The following is a 13,082-nucleotide window of genomic DNA, read 5'->3' as shown; positions in this document are numbered from 1 at the left end:
GAAGCATTTTCACCACACTTTTGTGGTAACCAAGCAATCAATTGAACAAAAACCAAAGCGAAAACGAAATATGTGCTAACGTTGTCTGCGCGCTAAGAACACTTTGTGCTGCTGAATATGTGAATGTATATTAGGGCGGCTCAAAAGTTCAATTTTTCCTTAGACACTACGAAAATATATTGCAAAATGACTACTGAAAAAACTTTGCACGAATAACGTCTTTAGTATGTGCAACCTCATGATCAAAAATTGTTTAAATCCAATAAAAACTGCTCAAGCTCCAAGGTACCGAATAAATAGACCACGTTACCTACAGGGATTCCCCGGAAAGTAATAGGACTGATTTTCTTCTGCCGCAACTGCACTTCGGTGCGTGCGCGCAACGACTAGATTCGGTAGAGAGCGTTCCTAGGTAACTAACGAGCGGCTGGTCAGTTGTCACCGAGCACCTGGAGAGTTTTCAAAGCAAGCCGAAAAAGCAGCGTTCGATAGAGCAGAGGTACGCGAACAAATTCTGTATGAACCTTGGTAAATCTGCGACAGAGACGTTTGATATGATCAAGAAGGCTTACCCAGATGTTGCTTTTGCAAAAAGTGCTGTGTTTCAATGGCACCAGGCCTTTTTAGAGGGCCGGGAAGAAGTCGCTCAGAAGAATGAGCAAATCCAAATTGTAAACAATGATCATTGTCTTTTTTGAAAAACAAAGGATTCGTCCACCATGAATTTGTTCTTCCTGGACAAACTGCCAACGCCAAGTTTTACATTGTAGTCTTTAAGACACACAAACGAAGGGTCAATCGGGTCCGACAAGACATTGCAGCCGATTGGAAGTTGCACCCCGACACCGCCTTTCTTGTGAACAGCTATCTAACCAACGCCCCGAATTTGTTTTGTCTCCTTGCCTGAAAAGGCCGATGAAAGGCAAGCATTTTGAAACAACAGAAAGGATCCAATCAGCAACAGCTCGGCTCTCAAGGCTATTCCGGAGAATGCCTTCAGTGACGCCTTCAATGATTGCAAATTGCGCTGGCAGCTCTGCATCGACGCAGAAGGAGCCGATTTTGAAAGTTTTTAAAGAATTGTAACGATTGGTTCAATAATTTTTTATTAATCGACTCAGTCCTATTACTTTCCAGACAATTCTTGTAGGTTAAGTGTAGCGCCTTTAAACTCCTCTTTCTTGAAACAGTGTTTCTGAAGTTGGTTGGCAAGATTTCTCGACTACTCAACTGATCTTCATGAAATTTTTCACAAGTCTTTGAGATGCAATTCTTAAATACTTGGACGAAGGATTTTTTCAAAAAACCCATTTTCAGTATTTTTTCTTTCTTACAAGTTCTAAGTTAAGGTTATAACTAAAAAACGTATTTTTTCACTTTATATGATCCTGTAAGGAGTTATCCTGCCAACGCGGGCGCGGTTTTTTTCCGAGGGGTCACCGGAAATGGCGTCGCAATGGCCGAGTTTAAGGTGTTTTTTTTTCCAAAAATTTCAGAATTTCTTCGTTAATAGTGTATGTTTGTAACAACAAAACATTATAACAAAATATTATGTATTTTTATTTGAGAAAAAAATTTTGAAAAAAGATTATTTTTTACCCGATAAAACCCATGCAACCCTTTAATATCCTTCAAATGTTTGGGTTTTCGAAAAATCGTGAGAGACCAGTATATAGAGTATTAAATTTTCTACGAAATTTATGCAACGAGTTATCTTTTCAAGAAGTTAGAGTGAAATTTGAATTTTTCCATCTGATAATATCAGAAAAATAGAAAACTGTAAAGCGGAGGGCCATCCGGTTACAATTAAGAGCCCATACTTGGAAAGACTTCCTAGAGGTGCCCAAAAACTTATTTTTCAGAGTACCAAGCGTAAACAGAGTATTCATTTTTATTGCCAACCCTAATTTATATATATATATATATATATGTATATGTGAATGTGTGCGTATATACATGTTTAGTTTTGCTGTTATTGCTGTTTCTTTTTTTTATGCTTTTTCTTCTCTCTTTCAGCAGCAAAAACAAAAATTGATTTTTAATTGAAAATTGTTTACATCCATGACCAACCACACACACAAACACACGCGCACAGCCAAACCAGCGCTGAACTATTCCAGCTACTAGGAGAACAAAACAACTAGGAAAACAAAAACAAAAGCAATGCAGCTGCTAGTCGTCGCTAATATGAAATTGATGAACAACACCTTCAAAGCTTTTCTCAATTTACGCATCAACAAAGTGTGTGCACTCAATTTCCATGCAAAATGCGAAAATTTCGAAAGCATTTTTTTTTTAACAAACAAATAGATAAAATGCGAGATTAAAGGAAATTAAAAAACACACTTGCGCTCGCCAGCAAGCAATAACAAAAACCAATGAATGCGCTGCGAGTAATAAAACTCGGCGTACATGGCGTATACGTAACCTCAATTACTTGTTGCCGCAGAGCAGCGCCTTCCACATGAAATTAATATTAGTATTGTTTGTGTGCTGTACGCTCACTTTCTACTGGCAGGCAATCTGCTGCTGCTTACGCTGCTTTAAGATGCAATTTGCAATATGCTCTTGACCAGTGCGGCCCGCACTGCACGCCGCTCAGCGCCCGCCCTTTGCTAGGTCATTATTGTCTTCGGCATTAATCGCTGCTAATACCATAATAAACCTATCAACACTGGGCAAATATTGAACAATGGCGCAGGCAAAACATTAGACGGCTAAGCAGCCAACAACAACCAACAAACCACCCAACGCCTGCCAGCACCACTTGCAACCGCTTTGCGTCCACGCCGTCTACCTATTAAGGCGCACACACACATGACTACGCAGCACAACACATCACAAGCCCGTGTATGTATGTGTGTGTGTGTGCGTGGCTATTGGCAAGTGGCGCACATGCAACATATGCAATTTTCGACACTGATTTGCATGCAACGCAACAACAAGCGTCAAACGATCTACCAAGCCGCCAATGAAACCCCAATCTATGAGGCAGTGAAGCGTACCGTTAGCAAGGCAAGCAGCCAACCAACGCGTCCCCCTCTGCATCCAACCATTCATTTGCATACATGCTCACAGGCTTTCGCTGAAATGCAGCTGCATACATACACGCACACGTACACAAGTCTATGCGTATGCAAGTCAGCGCGTTCGTGTGTGTGTGTGTGAGTTTGTGCACACTCATGTTAGCCATTTCCACATAGAAGTGTGTTAACTAGGTCAGTCCCGTCTTTCTGCGTTGACAGCAAAATTTTCGTATTCGCCCGAACGGCCGAGCGCCCAACCAACCAACCCCCAGACCGGCCTGCGCCGCCAACCAAGCCACAACGACTCGACAACGCGAATCCGCCGCGCTAGCAACAAACAGCTAATCAAAATCGCCGACAAGCGTTTGCTTAGCCTCGAAGGAGAAATGTGCTGTGGTGAGTGAGTTGAATATCGAATTCGCCTTGCCGTTGGGGACCAAATGACTCCGAATTTTCAATACAAAGCTGAAAATGGTGAAATTATACGTCCAACTACATATTTATATGCTGTTGAGGTGAAAAGAAATGGCTTATCGCAACACATATTGCAATAATTGCTAAGAAACTTGTTTTTTCGCAAGGCACGTTTTTTAAATATATGTATGTATAATATACTATACATATTGATAAGAGAATAGGAAATGATTTTTTCACGAGCAGTTTACATATAGATAAAATATTGATCCTTGCAGATGCAAATAATAGGCAATTTTTAACAAGCATAGAACTACAAGTATTTCGATTCCGAATTTCGACGGATGTTCTCACGCAAATGCCTAAAGATGGCCAAATAGAACGCCTTATTGGCCGTTTGACCATCCGGAAAAATTTTAGGATGCACCAAACCACGAATATCGAAAAAAAAACAATGAGCTTCACTTTGGTTTTTGGGCGGCTATGGCGTAGTTTTTCTGATCTTGGGTCGTTTTTTCCATCCATTCCCATGATTGTGACTTGTTTGCATGTCAAACTCTTTAACCCATATCACATCGGCAGTTATAGTGCTCTCCATCAATGGAACCATATACACCAAATTCATTCGAACGAACTCGCAAGATATTTCGAGCTCTTTTTCCATCTTTATAAAACCTGCCTGACGATTTTCAAGCACCATATCGCACACATTTGTAATATTCTCATCAGTTGAAGAAGTCGAAGGTCATCCAGAACGTGGCATGTTTTCAGCGATTTCGCGGTCGTATTTGAATGCTTTGCACCACTCGTAGACTTGTGTTTTTGATAAAACTGAGTCACCATAAGCCACTTCCAACATTCACAATGATTCCGAACACGAAATTCAAAAGGTAGAGTGTGTCACCCTCGAATACGGTTACAATTTCACAAAACGGTTCGGCGTCATGCCCGGAGCACCACCAAATCAGGGTTTATTTTTTTAGAGTAGTGTGAATCTGGAACATATAAGAAATCCACAATGTATTGGCAAAAAGGAACTCTGCACTACGATGTAGATCATCTCCCGTCATTTACTCCAAAAATTATCTTGTGGCTATCAGCCAGGACAAAGTGCGAAGAATGTGTTAAAAACAAAAAAAACAAACGTAAGGAAGGGCTAAGTTCGGGTGCAACCGAACATTTTATACTCTTGCTACTACTGGCAAGAATGAAAGCCAGGGAAAATCCTGATATTAGTTATATAGGGGATAGGCCAATTTTCGCTCAAATTTATCCATGTTAAGCACAAAGATAGACTGTTATGAGTAAAACACGTTTCCTCATTTTCATTGTGTTAACTCACATATTGGACGATATATGCGGTACAAAGTCACCCAGGAGGTTTGAAAATCTTTATATTAAGTATATGGGGGCTAAGGTGAGTATTGATCCGATTCAACCCATTTTTGACATACAGACATACCATTATTAGAGAAGGATTATCCCTTAACTTCGGTTATATACATATATCAATCATAGACCGACATTTTCTATTAAAAGTCAGCTATAGGTACGGGGGTTTAGATATTCGGTACCTTGGCGCTTCAAAAGTTTTCATTGAATTTAAACAATTTTTGTTCATAAGGTGGCATACACTAAAGGTATTATTCGCGCAAAATTTCAATCCGTTATATTAAATGCTTCCTCATTTGTGTACTCGAAAATGAAGGAATCAAATGGAATTTTAAATTGTGTTATATGGGAAGTAGGCGTGGTTGTAGTCCGATGTGCAATAAGATGTAAGATGAAAACCACGTACCAAATTTTGCCGAAATCGGTTGGTCGGGTCGCGGTATATGAGAGTTCACCAAAACGTGGGCGGCGCCTTGCCCATCGTCAAATTTTCACACCGACTCCCATAGCGCTCTCTTATGTCATCTCCGAGGTAAAATTTAGTATATCTGGCTTATTTAGTTATTGATTTATTGCTCTTTTAGTAGTTTTAATAGTACCGTTATATGGGAAGTGAAGGTGGTTATCCTCCGATTTAATCCATTTTCACACTGTCGGTAGGAGCCTAGCAAATTTAGTTGTTGTAGCTTAAGCGGTTTTGAAGATATGTACATTAAACTTGTTAAAGGGCGGGGCCACGCCCACTTTTTCAAAAAATTTTGCGAACCCATCTACGAAATGGAACCCGCATACCAAGTTTCATCGAGATATTTCAATTTTTACTCAAGTTACAGCTTGCACGGATTGACGGGCAGACAGACAGTCACCCGGATTTCAACTTTTCTCGTCATCCTGATCATTTATATATACATATAACCCAATATCTATAGCCTAGTTTTAGGTGATACGTACAACCGTTAGGAAAACAAAACTATAATAATCTTTAGAAACTGGATGCAAGAGAATAAAAAACTTTAGCTTCAGCGTAGGAAGAATACGCGAATTAGTCTCTAAGTTTTTGAGTTATCGATCTGAAAAACGTGCTTTTTTCTACAAGAACCTGCCCATTTGTGGGAACCGCCAAAATCAGACCATTATAGCATAAAGATGCCATACAAACTGATAGATATGAATCAAGTGCTGGTATGGAATCTCTTTTTCATTTAAGGAGATACCTTCAAGAAATTTGTCATGTGTTATTGTCTGAGACAACGATTCAATCTCCGAAGAAATTGTTCAGATCGAACCACTTTAATATGTATATATGTATGTAGCTGCCAACCAAACTAAGAAATCACTTTTTTAGTTAATTTAGCTATAAAATATTAAAAATTTAAATCATGTTTTAGGAATTTTAAGTACAAATGATTAAAGACGTTGAGTGAAAATCCTTGCAAAGTAAAAAATAAAGTTGTACTTGGGTATTTTATACACTTCAATACAAAAACATTTCGACATACAATCCATATTTCCAATTACTACACCATCTATATAAAGGCACTTGACTGCATTTTAAAATATCGATGAAAATGCCATATATACATACACACATCTCGTACTACACAAATCCTTATATCGATAAAAACGCGTCAAGTTGATCGAAGCGCTTTTAAGCGCTCTTTTTTCGCTTTCACATAAACTTTTGATGCATAAACTTTCATTACTTTGTTATGAACGAAATGAGTAAACACTTTATAAGTAAGCTAAGATATGCCGTTATTTATTTACAAGCATAAGTATATTTGTATGTATGTTTGTATATATGTAGTTGGTAAGTTAGTCATCGTTGGTTGGTGTGAAAAACAACAAATATGCATAAGCTCGCTGTCGTAAATGGCGAACAACTTAATAATCCTTTTAAAGTTTCGTGTACTGTGCGTAAAAAGTTTATTGGGTTTTAATACACTCGCACTTAGTAGTTATGTAAGGATAGAGTTTCATTTTAGGATGTATGGAGTTATGTGTTGGAACTGGACTTACTTCTCTTACTATTAGACATAGTTTTCATCGAATTTGTGGTGCACAAAATCTGGTATAAGAATAGGTCATGACGCATCTATTGCTGGAGCAATACCAAAAGTTGTGTCAGGATCGGAAAGAACCTCTACGAGCCGTTCGATACCAAAGGAGGTTTCATACCAGGCGACTCCCTATCTTTTCTGCCATTTCTGTCTTAATGGCTTCGTCAACAAAAAAAATTGTCCCTATGGGAGTGAGTAAAATCTTGGTGTGGTTCGGGAAACATTGATATTGACCGAAGTTTTCTTGCCAAATTTAATGAAATCTCTATTTCCAGCAAGACGGTGCGCCGGTTCATATTCCACATCTAAACAAAGTGGCACGAGCAAAGCTTGGCGAATCATTAATTTCGAGAAATGACCCAGTTAAATGGCTGCCAAGATCATGCAATTTAAAGCCTCTGGAATATTTTCTCTGGGCGTATGTTAAATCAAAGAGTAACGCCAAAAAACCCCGAACGCTCGAAGAGCTCAAAGACATCATTCAGCGCACTATAGCCGAAATTCTCCACCGGGTCATCGAAAGAAGCTAAAATTTTATTCAAATCGTAAATGGCATAAATTTATCTGTACAAGAACAGCACACATTTCAATCAAATTTGAGTGCTTTATTTCATTTTAACATCAGTGTCTACTTGTTGGGAGACCCTTTACATTGAATATTTCTTAAAACCTTACTCTGCTAGAAGAGCCTGCATATTTCTTAATTCTTATGTGTTTCATTGACATATTGACATAAAATTAAATTAGAAGTGCGCATTTGTTTTTTGCTCCAACGGTTTATATTTATGGACATAAATGGAATACATTTACAGTCACGTGCTTATAATTGGAAACGTAAACAAATGTCTTAATTGTAAATTTCTTATGGTAATTGTTGCGAAACTCAAATCGTGCATGAATATTAAAATTGAAATACATAGAAATATTACAAAAGAGCCAAGTGGCATGCAACGGTATTTTAGGCACCCATGTGCCCATATCCACATACGTTGGCATACTTCACAACGAAAAGTACATTTATTTACCCATATGACTCAGGAGTATGTGTGTGTGCGTGTGTGGCAAAAGTAAATATTTGCTGCATATGTGGCACAATAATTATAAACGCACTAAAGTTAAAACGAACGCTTAAAATTAATAATAACAATAAAAAGTAAAAGCGTGAAAAGCGTGAAAAGCGCAGAAAGAGAAATAAATTCAAGAAAATAACAAATGGAATAATTAAGAGGCTGCCACTTTGAAGTTTGAGAGCCCCTTATACATTTATATCTTGATATAAGTTTGTATATATAGAGGTGCCTTTATAAAGAGGGTTTGAAAATCATTTCTGCATAACTAAAATCAAAGAAAAAAAATTAAAAATAAAATGAAATTGCTTTAACTGTCTCCAGCAGGCTCTTTTTAATGAAATATGCATTCAGTTTTGAAACAAAAATTATTTCATTGAGGGGCTTAACAGTATTCATATCTTCGTTGTTCAATAACAGGCTCTCTTCGGAAAGTTCGGTATTCATCCATTATTGGTAGCACATGTCAGAAGGTCGAGCAATTGAAATGGGTCGCCAAAGGATTAGAGGCGATGTGAACTGCGTCCAACCATATACAGTTCGACTTCAAAAAATTGCCCAACTTTTGTGGAATCAGCATAAAAAATCGGAGTTTGCCATTAACACAGTGCTTAAGCCTTCTAATTTGGGCCTTAAACAAGGTAATTCTATAACAAATCGAGAAAAGACTATTTTCTATCCTTTTCTATTCTATTTTTACTATAACTATAATTGAAAGTCAAAGTATACGACAGCACATCGTCACATTGTCTGAATACGGTATCTATAAATCTCACACAGCTTTGTAAAACAATACGAATAACGTGTCGAGTTCCCTCTGATTTGAAAAATGACCCCAACACTTTTTATAAGAGCTTACAAGTGCTAACGATTGTCGATGCCATCTGCTTATAATATAACTATATACTCAGATTAAACAAAGCCTACATTAGCTCAGTTATCTATAGATAGGATAGGTTCAAGAGCAGCCATATTGAATTTGCTGGCATTAGAAGAAGAAAGAAAAAAGTTAACTTCGTCTATACTGAAGCTGAAGAACTTGAGTTTAATCGATACGTTTGGCTGCTAGATAACACAGTATTCCGATATAAATAGCTATACCATTGCCTTGGATAATAATCAATACCATTTTACGTGAAGATACCTTAACAAAAAACAGTTTTCAATACGCGAACTTGAGTTTGATCGTACAGTTGGAATGGCAGCTATATGCTTTGGTGGTGCAATATCGCCGGTTCCGACAAATGAACTTTTTCGGCAGAAAAGAACGTGTCGACGGACGGACGGACAGATAGAAGGATAAACCGACTGGCTTCGTCATGCTGATCGTTTATAAACATATACATTGTAAAAAAAGCACTGTCAACCAGCTGCTTCCAGCATCAGCTTAGGTCGGTACACCTCAGCAGTGCGTTGCAATTTTTACAATGGATAAGAATATCGAACAAGAGATTTGTCTCAAATTTTATATTTCTAACGAATTTTCGTGTGCTGAATCGTTGCGAATATTGAAAAAGGCTTGAGGTGATTCAGTTTTATCAAATACACAAGCCTACGAGTGGTACAAAGCCTTCAAAGACGATCGAAAAATCGTTGAAGGCATGCCGCGTTCTGGACGACTTTCGACCTCTTCAACTGATGAAAATGTTAAACAAGTGAAGGATATGGTGCTTGTAAATCGTCAGACAAATGTTAAAGATATGGCAAGAGAGCTCGACATCTCTCGCGAGTTCGTTCTAATGATTTTGGTGGATATTTTGGGTATGAAACGCGTTCTTGCTCTACTCGTCGCGATAAAGCTGAACTTTTTTCAAAAAAGAGTATCATAAACAGGTCTCTTTGGATATGCTTGATCGTGCAAATTCAGATCCCATATTCATGGAAAGCATTATAACTGACGATGAGACATGGGCTCATGAATTTGACATGCAAACAAGTCAATAATCATTGGAATGAAGGGAAAAACTAACAGAAACCAAAAGAACCATGCCAAAGCCGCTCAAAAATCAAGGTGATGATCATTGTTTTTCTTTTTTGATATTCGTGGTTTGGTGCAACATGAATATATTCCGAATAGTCAGACGGCCAATAAGGAGCTCTATTTGCCAGTATTGAGGCATTTGCGTGAGAACATTCGTCGAAAATGGCGAGAATTGGGGAAGAACAATTCAACAACAATGAGCAAAATATGGAATATTAATAATTAAGATATGGACTGTCCAAAATATATGTCCCTAGTAGCTATGTATTCCACTAGCCGCAGAATCCGTTCATTAACAAGTCATAATCATAGTTTGCTCTCCAGCTCAGCAAGCGCTAGTCAAATACCACAAGCTGTTCAGTAGTAAGGTTCTTCTGATCTGGAGAAGAAGGTCTAGGAAACATTTCGATTTTAGCAAGGTTCACCATTTAATGGTTAGAGGAGTTTAGACTGCACATTATCCCATCGAGATTCATGTAATAAGAGTGAACATCCTACTGGATGCCAGATACATCAGCTGTTTGAAAGAAGATGATATAGAAACATCTCAACACTTTCTCCTCGAATGTCCCGCTTTTGCCAGAACGAGGCAAGAACACCTCGGGCTTCATGCACTTAGACATACAGATGATATTTCGAAAATATGCATAAAATACCTTAGCAGATCTGGATAGATTCAAGGCGCTTCGCCGAAAGCTAATATCCAGCCACAGGAGTTTCTCATTTGGCTTCACAAAGGATTGAACGAAAGAGCTAAATGTGATTCCTCCATCTCGATGAGGTATCAGCCAGCTAACCTAATCTAACCTCACCTTTCCATATCATAAAACATTGAAAGAAATTTTAAACTCTCTAAACTTAAACTTATACATATATAGAAAAGAAAACCTAATAAGAACTGAAAGCTTCTGGCGCAAAAACCGCCGGTAAAATAGAAGATAAGCCTCTACTTCGTAAGAGATGCTTGACATTGGCAATAGAAATTATCCCACAATCATAAATAAATCAATCATTGAAAAATTGACTCAATTCCCGACGCGACTTTCCGTAACAGAGGTAGGCTGTGATATAAGCGGTTGCGGTTCACAGAAATCCACACAAGCTAATCGACACCTCTCAACACAAGTGACCCAATGTCCGGCGGGAATTTCGATCTGATTTATTTTATTTATAAACTAACGAATTGTAGTTAATTTCGGCTGCGCTGCGGCAGCGTCAATTCAAACATAAATACATGCACACAGGTCGCCTAAAAATAAAAATTCTCCTTCCCATTACAGTTGTGGTGTTTAAATTTGATATGCTTTTAGATATACATTTTTTTCGGCAACTTTCGTTAACCCCTCTCCCCTACACAATTTTAATGCGATTTCCATAGCGCTACCATTACGCTGCCACGCTACACTGCAAGCGGAAATAGTGTCAACGAATTTTGTCGATATTTTCGGCTAAAATCTGTGAATTTCGTCTGTCATATGTCGAAAGCATTGATGTGCGCGATGCAAAAACCAAAAAAAAATCTCAAAAAAATGCACCAAAAAATAACGATTGGGACACTGCGCGTACTTGTGACACTCGAGCGCGTGGTGGGAACGCCCACACGCACCGACCAATTCCCAATTCAATTTCAATTTGTATTCGTGAATTTGAATTTCAACGAAAGCAATAGCTGTAACCTCAAAGTTGACAATGGCAATGGCGATGGCGATGCGGGAGCATGGCCGTGTGAGCGAAATTGTTTTTGCTACCCTGAACTAGTTGCATACTCCTGTATGAGTTAGAAAAATAAACAAACGCACAGCTGTTTTAGGTTCGAAATAAGAAATCCTCGAACGGGTTACTTCAATCATTTTAAAAATAACGAGTTTTGCCTAACGGCTTTGCTGTCTTGTTAATAATTAACAATGCTTTTTCTTGCTCCTGGGACTCCGAATATTTACTACTTCGCTCCATATAACCCCGGAGCTATCTACGTCATTACGTGAGGAAGAACGTGCAATGGATTTTTTCAGGAAAGCTTCCACAATTCCAGCCGTTTTCGACGGATGTTCTCATACAAACGCCTCAACACGGCCAAATAGAGCTCTTTATTGGCAACCGGAGGAACAGCCTGAAGAAATTCATGATGCCATAAAACATGAATACATATGTAATAAAACAAAGATCATCACCTTGATTTTTGAGCTGCTATGGTCTCAGCTAGTTTTTCCCCCCATTTCGATGATTGTTGACTTGTTTGCTTGTCAAACTCAAAGTAAAGTCTCCAAGAATATGAGATCAGAATTGGCATGATCAAGCATATCCACAGAGACCTGTTTATGGTACTCTTTTTTGAAAAAAATTCACCTTTATCGCGACGAGTAGAGCAAGAACGCGTTTCATACCCAAAATATGCACCAAAATCATTAGAACGGACTCGCGAGAGATGTCGAGTTCTCTAGCCAAATATCCAACACTTGCCTAACGATTTTCAAGCACAATATCTCTCACTTTTTATACCCTGAACAGAAGGAAGCGTCGGAGACCCTATAAAGTATATGTAAGTATATATAAATTATCAGTGTGTTAAGCTGAGGCGATTTAGCCATGGCCATATGTCTGTATATATACGAACTAGTCCCTCAGTTTTTAAGATATCGTTTTGAAGTTTTGCAAACGTCATTTTCTCGTCAAGAAGCTACTCATTTGTCGGAACTGCCCATATCGGACCACTATAACATATAGCTGCCATACAAACTGAACGATCGGATTTAAGTTCTTGTGTGGAAAACTTTCACATTTGATGATATATCTTCACGTAATTTGGTATGAGTTATTGTTCGTAGACATTATATAATATCGGAAGAAATTTTTCAGATCATTCACTAAAGCATATAGCTGTCATACAAACCGAACGTTCGGAATCAAGGGCTTGTATGGAAAACATTCGCATTTGACTTGGTATCTTCACGAACTTTGTCCTGGATTATAGCTTCCATACAAACTGAACACATAATTACTAAAAGAAATGCTCCTGTGAAGGGTATATTAGCTTCGCAGCCGTAGTTAACGTTTTTTCTTGTTTAATATTTTCATAAGTTGCAGAGGTCGAAGGTCGTCCAGAACGAGGCATGTCTTCAATGATCTCTCTCCACCGTCTTTA

This window comes from Bactrocera tryoni, chromosome 1, assembly GCF_016617805.1.
Source record: "Bactrocera tryoni isolate S06 chromosome 1, CSIRO_BtryS06_freeze2, whole genome shotgun sequence".
NCBI classification, from domain to species: domain Eukaryota; kingdom Metazoa; phylum Arthropoda; class Insecta; order Diptera; family Tephritidae; genus Bactrocera; species Bactrocera tryoni.
This window is presented reverse-complemented; position numbering follows the sequence as displayed.